Here is a 20,687-nt window from a genome sequence, read left to right as displayed (position 1 = left end):
ATAAAAAAGGATATAATAGCGTTTTAACATAGAAAAACACATAATAAGAGGAATACAGAAGCTGGATGAATTTAAGAATACAGACCGTGCAAGTTCTTCCTTGCTGGGCGTCGGATATTATATGTTAGGTAAATGTCTTGAATCACTTTAAATAAAACATATTCTTGCGATATTTTTTGCCGATAGTGTTAGTTAAGGCCCCGATAATGTACAATTGAAAGTGAAGAAGTGAATATGAAGTAAATAATGTTTTTTAAATAAATTATTATTGTTATAAATTCATAATATAACATTATTCAAAAGTGTAAATGTACAGTTTTAATAGAATAAAGTAAAATGGGCTTTGAGTTTTTTGGGTGAAAAAGTAAACAAAAATAATGATTTTAACTTACCTTATTTCAATTACGAGACGGTCATATCGTTGTTACAGAGAGCGAATAGGTATAATAATTATAGGCTTACTGTAGACAGGCGACGATTAAAGCAGATTCAACATTTATCTCTAAACTCTCCTGATTCTAGCTTATATAGATTGTATGAGTCACGCTTAGTATCCCTATTTCCATAATCACAACCCTACAGTATTGGAACACTTTTTTATAAACACTGTGTCAACAAGCAATGCATAACGATTGACACAAAACATGATCATACAAGAAATTTCCACCTACCAGGAGGCATCACGGTTTTAAGTCAATATTCGGGGAATTGCTGACAAATAGCTTTTGACTTAATAATCAAACATATAATCTCGATTAATCTACCAACAAAGAATATAGTCTGTGACCATAAAGAATCTCTGTCCCTATTACATGTACTAACTTATGGCTTTTCTACTGCAGTCGGTGCATTTAATGATAGTAACATAGAGAGGAAAAGTGAGAATTGTTTGTTTTTTAAAGTTTAGGAAAAACCTCGTGAATGTATTCGATTACCTGAAATGTGTAACGTTTCAAAAAACTTAAAAAAGTACGTCAGTCAGACCAGGACGCTATAGTTAAAAGCCGATCCAGACAATTCTGCAGCTTGAATGCCGTGTTATTCTAATACGAGTATTTAAGTTACCTTCTTTTTACGAATTCGTAAAAAAACATAAAAACCCCTCTATGCATTTTAGGGCTGAGAGTTAGTGAAGGCTATCACACGAGTGACTAGAAAAAATTAATTTCTGCCTGTCTGTTTGTTCGCACATCTGAAGAAGGAACGAAATTCTTCAAATTTGGCATGAAGCTTCATTTCTACACAGACATTGAATTCGATAATGGTGCATGTGAATTCCAGGTAATTCAGCAAAGCGTTAGCAAACATTGTACAATGAAGCAAGAAAATCTCGTAATAAAAGTTAATTTATAAACAGTCATATGGTATTTTAACATATTAAACAATAGCGCATGTAACCTTCAACAAGAAACTTCAATTCTACATAAACAAGAATGAGTTTTGTAATGATGAGTTCATCCATGGGATTTGGATGATCATCATTGAAGTTTATCACTCTGCAAACTGGCTCAATTTATCTTTTGCCTGCCAAGACAAGTAAAAATGTATTGCTCCGTATAATTGTCTATCCGCAGAACATTTAAATAACTAAATTATTTATGGACTTGAAATTGCACATGGAACCACAACGAACCTATTACGGAACACGTGTTGTGGCGTGTTCCTACCTTGATAAGTTTTATGATAGTGTAATTATCGTAATTTAATGGTAATTTCATTACCGTAATGCTGTACATATAAAAATGGTGTTAAACAAAGTCACGAACTCAAAAAGTGTTACGAATTAAATTATTAAAGGAACGTGTTTGTATAAATTATGTATTCTTACATATTTTTCTAAGTTGATAAATTTCAAATAAAATAGCAATAGCACGAAAATTAATATTGGATTAATAGTACGTAGGATATGGAGTCGGTCTGCCCTTAAGCGTTTACCAGAACAGTTTACCAGAAAAAGTTGACCACAACAATATTAGTTTTCATCACTAGGGTCAAAAGTGATTGTTTTCGGTGCGTAATCATGTTTACGAGCAAAGCCAAACCAAACTCGGAAATACGATTAAACGCCATGACGAAATACGATTAAACGATTGAATTTCCGAGTGAAAAAATGTTTTTCAACAAATGAAAGAGCAAGTTAAATACGCATCAAACACAGTTGTTATTTAATTATGCTAAAATAATAGCAAATTTTGATGAGCTTGTTAGTCAGATTCTTGTGATAGAAAAATTGACCACCTGAAATATAAAAAAACAGCTGTTATTTATACATTATAATGAAAAACGTTTAGTTTACACTGATTTTTGTAAACTTACACCAACAGCGGGGAATTTTCTGTACAAACAATACTAACATTACTAAGCCTTTTGATTGCATTGGCCTGCTGGTAATGTTTCTTTCAATAACCTGTGTTTAGACTGTTAAACTAATAAAAGTTCTTATAAAACTTACTAATTTAGGTCGTGAAAGGACTAAGTAAATTCCCAGACTCAAATTAAAATTAATTCCATTATGTTTGTCATTCTAATTCAACACAATTCTCCCATTACAAAATAACAATATTATTATGAACTATTATTTAGTAGTTCTAAGCAAGAACTTACGGTTATATGCTACAAGAGTAATTGGTTCCTGGGTATCTTCCACTAAATTATTAATTTAGCTAGATTAAATATGTCTAAATGATCTGTAATTTAAAACATATGTAACATACATGTACAACATTACATACGAAACTGTATATATCAATTTGCATATTTGTAGATTCTCTAATTTTTGTATAAAAGTTTGTACGAACATCAAAGGCTTCGTCATTTTTTACCACAAATATGTGAATTAAATCCTCATATTATATTTCAAATTATATAATCTTAAGGATAACTTATGTGCCGAAACAACGTGTGAAAATTTCATATTATCATGCAAAACATTTTCATATCATGTTTTTCTATACATATTCTTGACATACAAGAGAGTTATTCTTAGTATCAGCTATTGGTAGAGCCATAAGTCAAACAAACACTACCTATATCAAGTTAAGCTTCATTAAATTGACAATTTATAAGGGTAGTTTTGTTAACAAATACCAATCCTGTAATATAATACAATATAACACACAGTATTCAGCCAAATTGTTATATGTTCAGACCAATAATGAGACTCTCATATAATTCGCTTAGTCCAATTTATAATCGTCATAGAGTTTCATATCGTGTCGTTAATTTCGTTAAAATCCTTCACTTACTTTAGGCTCAATGCATAAAATACCATGTTATCTTTTGTTAATAACTCTTCACAAACCGAGGCCCCACATCAATACTGGAGAATGTTTGAATTCGTAGCTTTGCTTCATTTATTAACAATATTTCTAGGTAAATCTTAGGTGATGTAATGTCCATTCCAATTTTTTTTAATCCGCTCAATATCAAAGCGAACATATGTTTTATTATAACATTGGTGAAGTTTCACGCAATATTTAAAGTCTACATATCTTTCATTTATCTCCTTCAGACAGATAGAAAAACAGATAATCATTCAGAAATATATATATCTCCGGCAGACAAAAAAGAAGTTGTGTCAGAGAAAAGGCTTCAAAGGCGCTCAGCCTATTCCTTATCTGGACCTGCACCACCTTAAAACTAATTTTTTTCTATGTAGCATGCAAAATCCAAAGTGTTTGGATGGAATCTTTCTCGAGATATCTCGCGGCAATTATGACTTTTTTCGTATGTTGAATTTCATAACAGTTTTGAATAATTAAGTCAAGACATTAAGTCACCAAGTTATTTACTATTTTTTTATGTTAAAATGACATATTACTGCACTCAGTTATTTCAAAATTCAATTATTCTGCGAATGTTTTGTTGCCATTATGTTATCCAAAATTTTTGCCAACGCTCAGCCAACTTCCATGGAGTAACATACCTAGCTGTAATTCAGTGTACGTCACTATATTTATATAGAATTAAAAATTCATTCAAAGTCGGCATGTCAGATAGTTCTCCAGATATTATGCAGACATAAAAACAGTAAGACAGACAGGCATACAACAGTATAGAAATTTCTTTTTCCAGTCCCTTCAGTAATGATACAGATGTTTTTATGCCTTTTGTTACAAAGCAGATTTATAATATAATTTCTGAATCCACAAAGAAAAAAACAACATTGAAAATAATATAAATTTTGAATAAAGGCCATTTTATAGGATAATTTGAGAGAAAAATCGAAAAATGTCATTGGAATTTTATTTTAAAATATAAAATTTTCAACAGGAATTTATCTATCAAAGTATAAATATGAAATCTAGTTTCACCGCAATACGGATTAAATGGAAACTTAACTCCAACTTCTTTCCCTTTATTTAACTGTCTTAGGGTTAAAATGTTAAGAAGCATCGTGCATAGAATATTTTTATAATAGGGTCGACCTGTGCAATATTATACCAAATCTTTTGCCTAAGTATTCTCTTTTTCTGGTATTTTTGCAGATTTTAATTTTAACAATGTGTTTCTCCTTACCACATTTCGTTTATTTTTTTACCAAAACACCATGAGTGTTCTTGACTCTTTATGGGCAAAAGACTTTCCTTCCTAGGATATATCCTCTTCTTGACAGAACAAATTTTAAAAAACTCTTTGGCTTGGATTTATCATGAATTTTCTGTGGGAAGGTTTGTAAAGGATTCTTTTAACTAACAAAACTGTCAGAAGAGTTTGGTTGAAAATTTATTTTACCTCCCGTACGCCCAAATCGCCTCCGTGGATCGAAATGTGTTTTGCATCTATCCTGAGTATTAAAATTTGGGCTAGGTATGTTCAATAATAAGCCCATATATGTGACTTTACTCACAGTTTCAATCTGAGGCCATGGCTGTCTTTCCCATACTTGATTGAGATCATGTCTTAACGTGTAAGATCAATCCCAAAAAATTAGTCTGACAACATTTTTAAGGAGGTCTGCCCTAAAAAGGGTCTTGTATCAGTATCAGTGATAGTTGCTATGGTAGGAAGGGCCGATTCGATATGAATGTTGAATTTAGCTCCAGTTCACTTTCCTCTTACGTGCAGCATCTGAAATCGATCGAAAAAATATACACACAAATTGGTCTAAAAAGTCTACTTTGACCAAAAGCGTATACTTGACCAACCGCTCGCTGTCTATTTCCAGCCTAAGGTCACTTTGGTGAGTGATAACGTTTTATTTTTGGCCCATAAACGAAACGTATAAATCCTTGAGTCTGAAAAGTCGTCTACAATCAAAAACAAACCATTATAATCTACTACTGTTCCAAATTATTTCCGGTGCTGGAAGTCATACTGAAAACGTAAGACGTGTGTGTCAAATTTCACATTTCTGAGGAAGTACAAAAACAAAGGAAAAACAAAATATATATATTCTATCTCAACACTTGTGAGTGGTTGAGATTCTGGAAAATATTTGCTTTGTCTGCTGAAAGCAGGGCATGTGTATTTGAACTATAACCTTTCATAGAAAACTCGAAGTGGGAAACAAAAATTTTGTTTAACTAGTGGTTGCAACACTTTTTTATCTTCACGACAATGCTTTCATTTTCATCACTGTGTGACGAGGAAAGTGTGTGTGAAATTTCATATTTCTAGGATAGCAAGAAGTTGAAAGAGAAACATATCGTTCCTCTATGAAATATACTTTCGATTTTTTATGTACGTAATAAGGCAGAGTGTGTCAAATTTTTCACTTCCTGTGAGATGTAAAACTTGAAAATCAAACACTATAGCTCTTTTAGGGATTGCAACTACATGACTGGCCTATTGCTGGTTTTTAATCTTTTTATGTAAGTCATAAGTCATGACTGTAAACTTTAATCTCACTAGATTATTGGGAAATTAGAAAAACAAATATATAGCTTTCGTAGGGGTTTCAACCCCTATAGATGGTTGCTATCCACAAACAACGTTTAATTTATCTGTTGATACGTGTATGACAAACTTCTAGGACAATCAAGGAGTTGAAAAACGAATTTAGTTTTTATACGGATTTCAACCCTCTTTCAACGTATGTGGATGTTTGATGTTTATGAAAATGCATAATTTGTTCTATTTAAGTCATGAGGCATACGTGTGCCCAATTCTAACTTTCTTTTTGTGTATATACAGATTATGTTTTAATACTACGATTTAAATTAAAATAAAACTAATAAACTCCTATTTTTGCAATAGAATTTAATTTTTCTAACGAAACTAAGATCTTTATATTGATATTCAACTTACGCCTCAAGTTCTATGTCTAATGTTAAAGTTCACAATCACCTGATTTCCCTAAGCTGAAAAATTACAAAAATGAACCACTATACTACCACTGTAAAGACATGCATACTCGTATATACTCAAATTTCAAATACCCCCTGTATACCTACAAAAAGTGAATACACGCGAACATAACGATCACTCCACCATTTTAGTAAAGAAAACTCCACTCTTCTTTCTAGTATAGAATGAACGTACTTGAAAAGTCTCATCTGCTTCTACGGAAGTTTTTTTTAATATATTACATGATACAGTATTACCCAGTATTACCAGAACATCTGTATTTCTATAACACAATGTAGCTGACTGTTCAAACAATAATTTATTAATAATTGTTAGACCTCTTCTTGTTTTGATGTGTTACTAGTATGACATACACCTTAGTGGTACATACACCTTCTTGGTGATGTGTTACCTCGATTATGTTTACTAGTAGAATGGTATAGATAAATACCTTCAGAAATATCAAAATGAAAACATCAAAAACAAATTATTGTTAACGTTTCAATACTGGAAAAAATAAAATTTATAAATTTCATTTATTGCCACATTTATTTTATATAATACTTCCAAATGATCATTCCAAATGTTTTCATATATAAAACAAGACGGTTGTGATATTTTTTATTAATATACAGGGTGAGTGGCTCTTGGTGTGACAAAATTTTTTGGGTTATAATGCAATGTAAATGTGATACAATGATTGTTATAAAAAAGTCTAACTCTAAAAATTAGGCCTGAAATGAATTATTTTCAGTTTTTCTAAAAAAACCGTGTTTTTTTACGTAAATCTGATATTTCTCAGCAACTTATAGACATATGAGAGCAAACTACATCATTTTTAGATTCTTCGTTAAATTTTCAATTTGAAAAAGTTATCGGTTCAAACGGTAAGAAAAGAAAATTAAGCTTTAGGTCGATTCAAATGGCAAAATTGCTAAGTTTCAGAAAAACTGAAATATCATTGAACCCCATCTTTTTACCACACCCTGTACACAAGAATGTGTCAAGTGATATTAAAAACTTTGCCATTTAATAGGCTTTAAAATGGTATGCCATATGACCATAGTTAAGTATTTGGTTACCTACTTTTATCGGTTTAAATATTTAAAAACATGCAAGCTACAAAACGATTTTTGTCTTCAGAACACAAAATGACTGGCAAGTCTGCGATCACGGTAGCGAGATTGATACTCTCTTTGTGCAGCACGTTCATTTCTATCACAAAACCCGCAATTAAAGTGCATATCAGCGTATTCTCGAGTAGTGAACTCCATGGCAGCCTACACTGGACTAAATTGAGCAGGAAAATAGTCTATTGAAGGTAGAAGTAATTCATGTGGACACTGGTCATACAACAAAAGATAAGGAATGAATGTAGAATACTGGTGAAAGTGGTAAGATAAGGAATTAAAACATTGATAAAGGATGTGACCATTAATCCGTAACTAGCATCCACAAATTATTTTAAACTGCTTTACTTTTTATAAAACATAAAAAGTACAGTTGTTATTAAATTGTTTTAATCGTTTTGTAGCTTGCATGTTTTTAAATATTTAAACCGATAAAAGTAGGTAACCAAATACTTAAATATGGTCATATGGCATACCATTTTAAAGCCTATTAAATGGCAAAGTTTTTAATATCACTTGACACATTCTTGTGTACAGGGTTGTGGTAAAAAGATGGGGTTCAATGATATTTCAGTTTTTCTGAAACTTAGCAACTTTGTCATTTGAATCGACATAAAGCTTAATTTTCTTTTCTTACCGTTTAAACCGATAACTTTTTCAAATTGAAAATTTAACGGAGAATCTAAAAATGATGTAGTTTGCTCTCATATGTCTATACGTTGCTGAGAAATATCAGATGTACGTACAAAAACACGGTTTTTTTTAGAAAAACTGAAAATAATTCATTTCAGGCCTAATTTTTGGAGTTAGACTTTTTTATAACCGCCATTTTATTACATTTACATTGCATTATAACCCAAAAAATTTTGTCACACCAAGAGCCATTCACCCTGTATATGTTTGCTCTCAAATATTACTGGATTATCTGATTTTTTGGTTGAGTATCGATTTAAACAAAAGAAACTTATTTGTTCATATTGTATGATGTTCATTGCAATACTTTATCAAATTGGTTAATTATATTTGTGATATCTATTAAAGTGGATAATGTTATTTGTTATAGTTCGTTGTACCATTGATAACAGGTATACCATTTCAAATGGAGGCTAACAAATACGCATTGAAAATCAATAAGATAACTAATTATCAATAGGATAAGCCATAACATAATTGGTTGGTAATTGATCACAAAATACTAGAGTGTAACTTCGGTTGGGCCTGAGCCAAGCATTGCTTCGGTTGGCACTGACCGACGCGATGTTTCTTGACACTATATTTGTTTTTAGCTTTGCGTCTAAACAAGCGAAATGGAATTCAGTTCAGAGATGGAAACTAAACTAAACAGATGTGGCTACTTGTTTTGTAACAGGCTTTACTTTCTGCGCTAGGAGCCCTTTTGTAATTCATTTTCTCAATTACTCTGTCAGTCCAGAGCAATAATGGAGGGTTGAACTAGTCATGGTGGTCTCGAATCATGTTGAGTTATGTAAAACTCAACATATTGACTTTCCTAAAGTACCATAGTTTTTTTTTTTCTACTGTTTTGGACACACTTCATAATATCTAGTAATGAGTGAATGTTTTAAATTCACTTGTCTATTTGAATTTAAAAATTTGTTCTGTTAAATAATTTATAGTACAATTACTGCAATCACCGTATAAAAAATCAATATAAGCTCCATATTCAACTTGGTATTTGACAGTTATGCAGGATATTAAATTTCTTGTGTCACTGAAATTAAAAATTTAATTATACAAACAATACAATATACGAGTACATAGACACAACACGATAATTATAATTATAATTTATTTTAGTCATTCGTTCAGTTTTATTTTAACCGAGTTTGTAATTATGTATTAGGTTAGTTCTTTACCTGAAGAAGAGATCAGATTGCAGATATCGAAACGTAGTGTTACTGATTTCTTGTTTCACTGAACGATGGCAAATGTCCGGATAAATCATGTTTCCTTCACAATCCTTCCATCGTCAAAAATAACCTTCAAACAAAGAATTTTAGTAAGCCCAGATTCTATTTTAAATACTTAAACAAAATTGGTTTTTTATCCTACCGGCAATCCAATATAAATTTTTGTGACCTTATGGTTATGGTGACGTCCTTCAAAGATTAACCTTCATCGTCAGACCTCTCTAGATGTGATGGTAGAGGGCTTTATCTAAAAATTAAAATTACACAACACAATATACACACAAATAAATAAACATTACACCTATGTAGAAACAAAAACGATCGCGTGCGATATATTATGCGGGCTTCAGGGTGGTAACGACAGGTGGACGACTTGGACATCTCGTTATTTGGTGAGTCATTCACATATCGTTACCACGCTACAGCCTGAACGATACAAAGCGCACAATCGTGTTTATGTCTATGTACTCGTATATTGTGTTGTTTGTGTAATTAAAATTTTACGACAAAGTCATCTACCACCACGGCTAATAAGGTCTGACTAACCTTTAAATATGTCACCATAACTACGAGACCATATAAATGTGGGCTTAATTAGTGGTACGATATAAAACCTATTTTATTTTAGTATTTGCATCCAATACGAATCTATTTATACGCTCGAGTAAGAGAAATATTGATATAAGAATACAACAGCAAATCGTGCAGTTCTTCAATTGTATATTTATCTCGTGTAGGGAAACGCATACAGCTATTCCAGCCTCATTTACAATATAAATCAATTATTGAGCTAAGCCTGACTTGAAACGGAAATCTTAGCGTGACCCATTAATCAGGATGAAACACAGCGTCGCTGCTCGGCGCCCACTCACCATTAATAGCGGAGACGCCGTGATTTAGACACAGGCCACTACTGCGGGTAGCTTCTCCACGTTCGGGCTGCCAGTCAATAAACCTTTTGTGAAAGGAAAAGTCAATTTATTTTATTAAATCGTCAGATAGGAATTATGTCAACTGTGCAGTGAGAATAGAAATCCAGTCACTTTTCAGATCAAAATCTGTTGAGATGGTGAACGTTAAAATAAAAATGAAAGCAAAATCTCTTATGTATTGAATTTTGGTATGTTATGAATAATAATACATTACAATGCCTCTCTTCCTTTATGGAGTTTTCAAAGCCATATTAAGTTTGTTATTACTATTTCAACATTTGATGTCATAACTTTATATTATGACCTGAGAAATAACATTCTGTTTTAGGTTAAAAAGAAATTAACCTAACAACTCCCAAATATTAAGTGTTTCAACTTCTGGACGTGGTGGAGAGTTTCATAATAATGTAAGCAATTAAAATTATGAGAACGTGATTTCTTTTAAGCCGCTTCAATATCACAAGTAGTTTAATACAAAAAACAAAAACGTAATGTACTACAACAAAAGGTTTAAAATTTCAGACAATGAATTTTACTATTATTAAGGAACTCTCAATATTATACGTGAATATGTAAATACTTTTAATGTAATTGATACATTTCATTTATATATTTAAGATAACTATTTCGTCTTGTTGAGCAGAACTCCTCGGAATTTTACGTGACTATGTTTAAAAAGTAATACATTTTAATATAGATAGAAAACCATTTAACATTTCTTGTCAGAAGTAATATAAAATTCACTCACCATTTATAGTATGTGTATGGATTTCTTTGGAGAAGAGGTAAATAAAAATATAAAATTATTTGACTTAATTAATTCCACTTAATTTCTCTAACATATTAGATACTGTCACACATGGTTCAGTGTCCTATCGGAATACACATTAAGAAACGCCGAAACCCTTTTTACACATTGATTTACAAGGTCATGTAATTACATTTTTATATATCTAAGTTCCAAGAATTCACTTTTCGCCGAGCAATAAATATACTTATACCTCAATAAATGAGACATTCATAACGCAAAAAAAATATTCATATTCATATATATATATATATATATATATATATATATATATATATATATATATATATATATATATATATATATTCTAGGAAATGTTTCGTTAAACGAATCTTTAAGTAATTACATATCGAATGCTAATAAAAGTTAAACTAAAATGTTAGTTTTAAAGCTAATACTAAATATATTTGTTCCTTAATTATTATCTGAGTATTAATTAAAACATTTGTCCCAGGATAATTTTTAAAGTGATAATTAAGTGTTATGATTAATTTTAGAATAATTAGGAAAGGGTTATAAATCAGATAGTTCAAATATAAATAGGTGAAATTTATGTTGTATATATTGTAAGTAAGTATGGTAAACACTGAAAAAAAGAAAATGTGTGTAACACTTTTTTGTCCGAATTTCAAATTAAATGGTGTGTGGAGAAATTGTTTATTGGTTAAACTTAGTAACTTTGCTTTATAGTTGAAAATAACTTTAAAGTATAAAACAATTATAGCTAAATATACTTTTGAAATCGGAGCATAAAATAATTATATGATTTATGCGCTTATCACATATACAATTTTTATAAGACAGTAGCTACTTACCAGTCAGTACACCAGAAAGTATTCCAAAAAAACAACACACCTCACTTTCACCAACGTATCATTGTCAATTTTGGATTAAAAGCTAGTTTTTGATTTTCCGATATTTGGCGGCAAGTTCAGTATGATAACACAACTGCCGCTCTGACACACTGTCGCGTTTAGACTGGCTCTACAGCCGCTGCGGGGGCGCACGCACGCACGCGCGCGCACTACCACCCTGCCCTGTGACTGTGAGTTATCTATTACAGCTTAGCTGTGTGCTCACAGGGGCAACCAATATGTATCCAGCAGCATTCGTTAATTTCCTTGATTTATTTCGTCCAATATTTGGCCTGTTAATTGCTTCTGGTGGAAAACCGCCCTGCAGTTAAAAGCAGTTTTCTGTCAGAAGGAAGTAATTGCTCCATAATTAACTATAATAACGGTTGGGCTAAGATGAAACAGAATGTACATAATGCGTAGTTAGAATTTACAAGAAATGTTATCATTCGCAAAATTTAATAATAAATATTTTTTTGTAACCCTATTTGGTAAATTTGTCTAAACCACCTTCTTAATCGCGTTAACGAATAATTAACGAATAATAGTTAACGAATAATTGTGTAATGTTCAGCTAAATATTTATCTGTGTTGATTTTTACTAGTGATTTTTTCAATTCTTATTGGAGCTAATTTATGTCAATTTTTATGTGTCAAGATTTTTGGGCATTTAAAATTTAATCAAGGTCACCACAAAAATGTAAAGGTTAATAATATATTTACGTGTCGAACCTAAAATCCTGACAACATATATTACAAAGTTTATTATTGAAGATGATTGGGTTGAAAGAATGGCAAGTTTCGGACATTACATCTTTAGTGTATAAACATATTATTTAGTACTTAAAATACCAAAGGAGTTTTAAATCATACCGATGGCAAATTTCCCATTCTTGATATATATGCGTTTTTAATACGGAATTTCTGTAGAAAAAAATGTTTATTAATTTAATTTATCATACCGTTATAGCCTCTCCAACTCATTGTACGGAAATGTATCTTAATTTTTTTAATACATGTATAGAAGTTGTTTTGACAAATCTAACTAGTCTTCGCTAACGCTAAGGGCTCATTGAGCCAATCAGCCACTCATTGAGGGGCTGGAATAATTTAATTTGTTTGTCTGTCTATATGTCTTCTGTTCATACGATATCTCAAAATAAGCTGACTTATCAGATTTACATTTATCATGCAGCTTCATATCTACATTAGCAACGCTAAGGTAGATGATGGTTAATATCACCCCACACGCTATGGGTTTCAGCTGAGCATTGGCGAATATTTTTACATGGTTCCTCGGGTAAAATAGTAGAACAAATACACTGTTAAACGAACTGATTTTAACTAAGTTTTAAAGATTTTAGTATGAGCCAGCTTTAAATGTAGAATAAAAAGAAAAATAGAGTTGATATCCAATGTTAAAAGTGACAATATTTATTTCAGGGCATTCGTGTGTTGTAGTACTGTACCCTAGCACACCGAAACATGTATCATGTGAACACTGCTATGAAACCTAACTTAATTAATAAAAATATTAATGTATCGAGTGGCAAGATGTCTCGAGAAAAATTTCATCTTTAGATAAAACTTGCATACAACTTTTGCATGCAGGACATCTCGAGAGAGAAATGAGCAATATATCTGAAGTTTTGTGTGCAACCCCAGTGAAGCCTGTTAACCAATACATGGTGTGACTCCAAACTTGTATTATAATCAAGATAATAAATTAAATAAAGAACAAAAATATCAGCAATATATGATCACAATGAAACCAAAAATATAATTTTTCAGTTAAAATAGTATTTGTATGAACTAGTATGAACAAACAATGACCTTGAAGTGCAGTGCTGCCTCAGACTACAATAGTCAATCAGAAGTGTCGCTTAGCAACGTCGGCCAGAGTGGGCGAAGTTCGCAACCGCAACAATATACAATATATGAGGGTAATATTTTTTTCTCCCCTCTTTATACACATTTAATTAGATACTTTTTTCAATAGACTAATCTAATTTTCTGTAAATTCCAATAGCATTCATATATCTAATTATCCATTTTTTAAACTTACCATGAAATTTATAATTAGTAATTAGTGCGAGTAACCAAATATATTAAGGGAATCGCATTCTTTGTGTAAACGAGACAGTTTGCAAATGATGGCCAGTGAAGGTGATTGTGAACGAAATAAGGCAACTGAAATGCCTTTTATCGAATAGTAACAAAAGTTCTCATTTTGTCTTTTTTTATGAATAACTTGGCGAAAACTACATTACATCTGGAAATAATTTGTTATAAAACGAGAAATAAATTGAAATTATTTCTTTATTATAGTAATATCTTTATTTCTTTCATAAATATATTATTATAATCTCAAAATGAAAACATGAAATCCATAATTACCTAGTTTCTCCTGTGAGTGGTTTTATTTTCAAAAATAACCTATAAAACTATTCAAGACATATAAATATTTAAGTATATATAGCAATAATGACCATTCAAATTCTTAATTCAACAAAATATTGTGTATCTTTATGATAAACTCTAACATGATTCTCCTATTATGCACCCATAATAAATAAAACGTGATATATTTTAAGTTATATTTAAAAAGTATTAGTTGAGAATAATATGGATGGTTCGAATCCCAAGTTATTCTTAGATCAATCAATAGTAGCCAATTACAGAAATCCTTATATGTGCACTGCATGCTTATAGGTTTTACTGAACTTTAATTGGCATTCCTAAAATAATTAGTGGAAGGCACCAACACCTCTGCACCATTTCACATATCGCTCAGCCAGACGTAAAATAAGACTCGGCTGGAACTGTATCGTCAACGAACAGTTGGGAATTCCGGCCGGGAGTTCTAATGAGAATCCAGACTTTGATGGCAAAGTGTCCAGAAGCATCCCTGATAACATTTACGTACACACAATATTCCTCTGATCTTTGGAACCCACCCGGACGTATGCAATGAGTAAACATAAGTTAAGTTACATAATCCAATTATAAGTATCCTCTTTCATACCCTTGCAATCTAGCATTACCATGTTTAATCGGTATCCCCTTCCCCACTTTCCACTAAAAGGACGACCTATAAATCAATGTTCTATAACATTAGTATTTGACTGATTAAATGTGAATGTCCTTTTTTGTTTAGGTTAGTTTTGCTCGCGTAGACATAACTATTCGATTCCTGTCATGTATAAAATAGTCCACATTTAATATTTCACAAGTTCCAAATTATTCACTAACTATTATTTACTAGTTTATATTGTTTTAAAGAGAGGCCTTATTCAGCCCGTCCTCATTATCCACTGGCATGTGCGAGGATCTCATCAAACAGAATAAGGGGGAGAGTCGAAACAGTTAGAGATCGATGGTACTGATATAATTTGCTACGGTTACAGACAAGATTTGAACCTTCGCTATATCTAACTCAGTCTATATAAAAGTCGACTATATAAAGTCCGACGCCTTCGACTGCTAGGTCTCAAGCACTCCGTTTTCCTAATACTTACTTATTAAATTATTCATATAACAAATTTCGGAAAATTTCTACACAATTTCACCTAACATAATTCCCAAATGTTATACCACTCCCAGTTCCAAAATGTATATATATATACAGGTTGATTGGTTCTTAAAATTATATATCATATGATCATGGCTCAGTAACGTACTTCTAGCATTATGGATAATAAATAACATATATAAGTCCAATAATAAATGTACTTGATTTCTATGTTTTATAACAATGTCTCATAAATCAAGGATTGGGTAGGAATCTCATATGGTAGGAATGCCATATTTGAATAATCCTTGAAATGATATACCATATAAACATAATCAATTATTCGATAACCTACTTTTAGTAGTATATATAATAATAAACAACACATTAGGTTTAACATTTAAACTTTGCTCTAAGGTGGGTCATTATGGATTGGCCAACCCCAACTTCCCAGACATTGCCGTCTATTTTCCTGTGTATATTTTTTGTTTAAAAAATCATTACAGTCTTGCAGTTTTGCATGATTGTTGTCTCATTAGTATGTAAATTTCTGATAAAATTAAAATTTGTACTCAATGAATTGAAAACGGCGGCTTTCTAAAATTGTAGGGCAAAATTAATTACATAGAACCTTAAGAGAAGAAAGAAAATCTTTAAGACACACAGATAAAAATAGCTCCTACGAGAAAGGAAATGTATTACCTCATTTGCTATGAACGGACAGTAAATAAAGGAATAAATGCGTGTTAACCGCTCACGTTCAATCCACTTCAGTCAATCAGTAGATTACACGAAAGTAGTAAACACACATTTATTCCGTTTTTTATCGCTCGTGGGATAGTAAATGCTTGAGACCAAAAGCTGGTGAAACGCATGGAAAATAGCATTATTTCTAAGGCTAAAGGCCGTTAGGTACATAAAAGAAGCATAACAAGTGATGCTTCATTTTATGAAACTAATTTTATAAACATGATCAAATTTAAAAATACCTCTGTCCTTTGAAAAATCTTATGTTTAATCCACAATTTCAAGTGAAACCAAATTAAAGATATTTGTATTCATCATTATAAAATACCTTATATGAGAATCTAAAAATGCATATAATCTGATCTCCCTGCCCATAGCGCGCACTTTTTTTGTAAACTTACATTTAAACCTGATCCTGTTATTGAAGTTTATTGATCTCTGTGATCCCAGCTATACGTAAGAACAACTATGATCTCTCACCTCTCTCTCGTAAAAGCGACGATCTCAGTCTGACCGAGCGACTTAATATTATTAATATTTAAATATTTATGTTTATCTAACCCAACATTACTGTGTCAAAAAAGGAGAAGAGAGTGTGGCGAATATTGTTTTATAAAATGAAAATTTGTAAAAAATGTAGATATAAGAATTAATTGCTCAATTTAAGCAAAATTACCGTTAAAATATGAGTGATAACAATGGCATTGGTTAATGTTTCTATTAATGCGATTATTACTTTTCCACACGGATTATAGTTTAGGAGACGTCTTGGTCTTTCTTTAAATGGATAGAGTAACTTCCCCTTAAGAGAGAAATCGATCAGTCGCGTTAGCCTTGATGAAGGTCTACATGACATGTATCAAAAGGATTAAGTTTCACCATAAGACTAAAGAGGCGATATAATAAAAACTTACATTATTGCAGTTTTCTCTTTCAATTGGAGTAGCCATAATCCTACCTGAATTCAAATCCAGATCATTTAGCTCAAATAGCGTACAAGTTTTTAGTTATAAACCACAAGGTAAACAGTTCGACGGACAGGTAACTCTCTAATCAGCCCCTAAACTGGTGGAATTGAAGCGTTCCGCGCGTTCTCTAAGGTATAGATTGGAGGCTTTTTCATTTATCACCGCCCTTTTAATAGCCACCTCGGAATCGACATTGTCCACTCCGGAGGACACACCATTTCAAGCCCTTCTGTAACCCTAGTTTAAGCATACGTTCGAGAAGTTTCACAACCACGTCCAGCATACTGGACAGTGCCCTTGGCCTTCTTCATGATTTTGTCGTTTCCTTGGCATTAGTTTCTTACCCCTCCCCCCCCCCCAAATAACTTTGCTGTATCTGAGACATTCCCTAATCTACAAGAACTCCTTGCCAGTGTCATGATGTTTCGTCAATGCCTCAGTTAGGCGCCCAGATGGCAGCGGAGTCTTGTGTCCGGAAGTTTTGGCACGGCGTTGTGTAAAGTACTGTTGTCTGATAACTACCAAATTCAATACCTGGATAAGTTACTGAAAAATTAATCATTCTTGACATTTATTAAGGTGGATTATTACTTGTAGATAACTGGAAAAGCGTTAGCTAGTTAGACGTTTAATGTGGCTTAAGTACTTACACAGCACCTAAGCGGGTGCACTTACAGTTACTTGTGATCTCGACTAGTTTTTATTTCGATTCAACTTGTTAAAAACTGCAAACACATTTCATGAAAACATGTATGGATAAGTTCAGATGAGATTATCCCATACAAACCAGTCTACCACGAGCTGAGGTACGGCAAGGTCAGTTCGTCTGCTATCAGAGTTGACGGAGTGGATCACGTTATCAGTTATGATAAAGGTAAGCCGACACCTGTTGGATCACGGGCTCGTGGGTTTGAGTGTGACTGATCATGATCATCCCAAGGTCACTTATTGGTAAGTACTAACTACTAGGAAATCCAATAAACCCAATAGATTATAAACTTTCAATAATTAGGATTTTTTACCATTTAAATTACAGAAAATATTAGCAGTATTCATTGTATTGTATTTAGAATAATAATAAGGTAAATTTATAGTACTTTAACTTAAAAATAACAAAGAAAACAACCCTATAACACTTTCATCAAGACTAATTGGAATTTTAATACAGAAAATATTATTGATTGTAAAAGTGTAATATTTTTTACTACGATTTACCAAAAATAATTGTATGGTACCAACACAGATTTGGAAAAAAGGATTATTTAAGGGAACATTCCATTCTATAACTCTCTTAAACTCAATAAATCGGTTTTATTATTAACGGTCGATCAGTGCGTCATCAAGCAATTTGACATTTAATATTTTTATTTGGAAATAAAAAATAATTATATATATATATATATATATAATTATTTTTTATTATAATATATTTATTATAAAAAATTTGGTTTTATAATATATAAAACCAAAAAAATATTTTTGTTTTTTCTGGATAACTCGTAGTTCGCAATATATAAATAAATTAAATTTATTTTTTTATATATTGCGAACTACGAGTTATCCAGAAAGAACAAACAATATTTTTTATTTTTTGTTATGGTGTGTTCCAAACGTGTTTGGCAGGAGATAACAAGGAGCAAGGCTTATTCGGAAAATCCTGGGGAAGGGTTAAGGAACATGAAAGGATTTACACCTACTGCGTGTGTCACATCCAACCGCTCGTCTCCGTCCGAAAAACATTCAACTGTTCACATTAACCGAGACATTTACCGCTTACAAAAAATATACCCCCAGTAATTGGATCCTTCTTGTTGTGTGAAGAAATATGTTCATTGTTTGCCGCTATAGCATCCCACGTTTACTGCTGGTGTTTTCGGTGTCCTTTCAAACATAATCACGTTTTCACGCTCGAACGTACAGCTACGATATTTTAATTTAGTCATTACCAACGTTTTTTTATCTGCTTATGAATGTCTTTTATTTTTATTTCATAAATTCTAATTGAAAATATTTGCTTTTTATAAATTTCCTCTCAACCAATTGCAATATGTTGGTATAAGAAATTCTCTTTCTCTACGAATAATTATCACTCTCGCTCCTGCGATGTTTATACGAAAATTGCATAAAAGGTCAAACATTGTTGGAACTAATCGTAACAAAGCGGCTAGAGTCACGTACTGTTGTTAAACCCGTTTTCACCCAAATATTATAGATACCTCGTGACTGCACGGGTTTTAACTAAAATTGGAATAAATTCTATATAACATGACATTCAACAGAGGACATTTCGAGAACTGATTTAGAGCTAACGAAACTCTGTTGCAAGGAATAAATGGTTTCAACTAATATTGGAGTGGAATATTAACTGAATACAATTTTTACTTGATATTAATTTTTAACTGTCGTGGAGCCAAGGGTTGGAAAATTATTTCTTCACAACGATTGTAGATAGCCATGTATTATAAACAATATTTACCACAACGATCAGAATAAATTGTAATTGATATTCAGTTAACTAGTGCGGGGGGAACTCTTCTTCTTTCCACTACAACTGTTTTCGTAAATAAATAAATAAAAATGCCTTTATTTATTTCAGCAAACAAAGTGTTTTTCAAATCAACTCAGGTCAACACTGAATACCAACTAAAACTAACAACAATAACTGAAATCATAGCTCTGTACCCACAAAAACTAGTTGGTATTAATTATAATTAAGTTTTATCATCTTACCTTTAAAAGACAAGATGCAATACTTGTAATATCTTCGGGGAGGCCATTCCAAATTCTGAAAACCAAATAAGATAAGCCTCTCCATCCAACTTGCAGTCTTATTTTTGGGAAGTGAAGCCTTCCCATCTTGGCCGGTGCTTCCTTGAGAGATCTCTCCCTGATACAACAGTCGTATTGTTACAGATTAATAGTGTTCAACGCATAAAGTTCTTGTTAAATCTGCATAATTTCTAATCGCATATTCTCTTGTAAATCAACAAATAAGATACCGATTCATCGTACAACCAGCAAACAAAAGAATTAAATATGTTACGGTATAAATTTATGCCACATGGTAACCTAAATAAAATTTACAATTACAACCATGTTACAGGTGAAAAGAATTAGAACGATTTGCAAATATTTTTACAGCAAGGTTTTATTATCTGCCAAATACTCTTACTTTATGTGAAATTTCTGATTACGCGTTACGTGATAAGAGATATATCGAGACGAGTGTGTAAAAATGTTCATATTGGTTTAAAAAAACTATGAAATAGCTTGTTTACGTGGTGTTTTATGTATTTTTCTAAGAAAACATGTCTTTAAAATGTTTCAAAAAATTTCCGTTGTAAAATTTGAGGACCGCCATGGTAAGTTCAAGCTCCATAAATTAAATTATTATTAAGTTTTTATGATTTACATAGGGTAACAACCGGTTTTGCAGTATGGAAAATTCACCTCTTGGCCTATGAAAAACCATATTGATTGAAAAGTCATGGACAAAGAAAATACGGAATATCGAAACT

At 31.8% G+C, this 20,687-nt stretch overlaps 1 protein-coding gene across 1 annotated transcript in view; it reads right to left on the bottom strand.

Annotated features, from left to right (window-relative positions):
- Positions 1–12,055, bottom strand: part of LOC124356858 (potassium channel subfamily K member 13-like) — an 87,795-nt gene extending 75,740 nt beyond the window's left edge. Inside the window, exon 1 of the mRNA XM_046808123.1 lies at positions 11,905–12,055. The gene's annotated coding sequence lies outside the window, so the exon portion shown is untranslated. The remainder of the gene's footprint in view (positions 1–11,904) is intronic.
- Positions 12,056–20,687: the final 8,632 nt, after the last annotated feature.

This window comes from Homalodisca vitripennis, chromosome 3 (assembly GCF_021130785.1).
Source record: "Homalodisca vitripennis isolate AUS2020 chromosome 3, UT_GWSS_2.1, whole genome shotgun sequence".
NCBI lineage: Eukaryota > Metazoa > Arthropoda > Insecta > Hemiptera > Cicadellidae > Homalodisca > Homalodisca vitripennis.
Note: the sequence above shows the minus strand (reverse complement) of the source record. Positions and strands in the feature narration are given on the sequence as shown.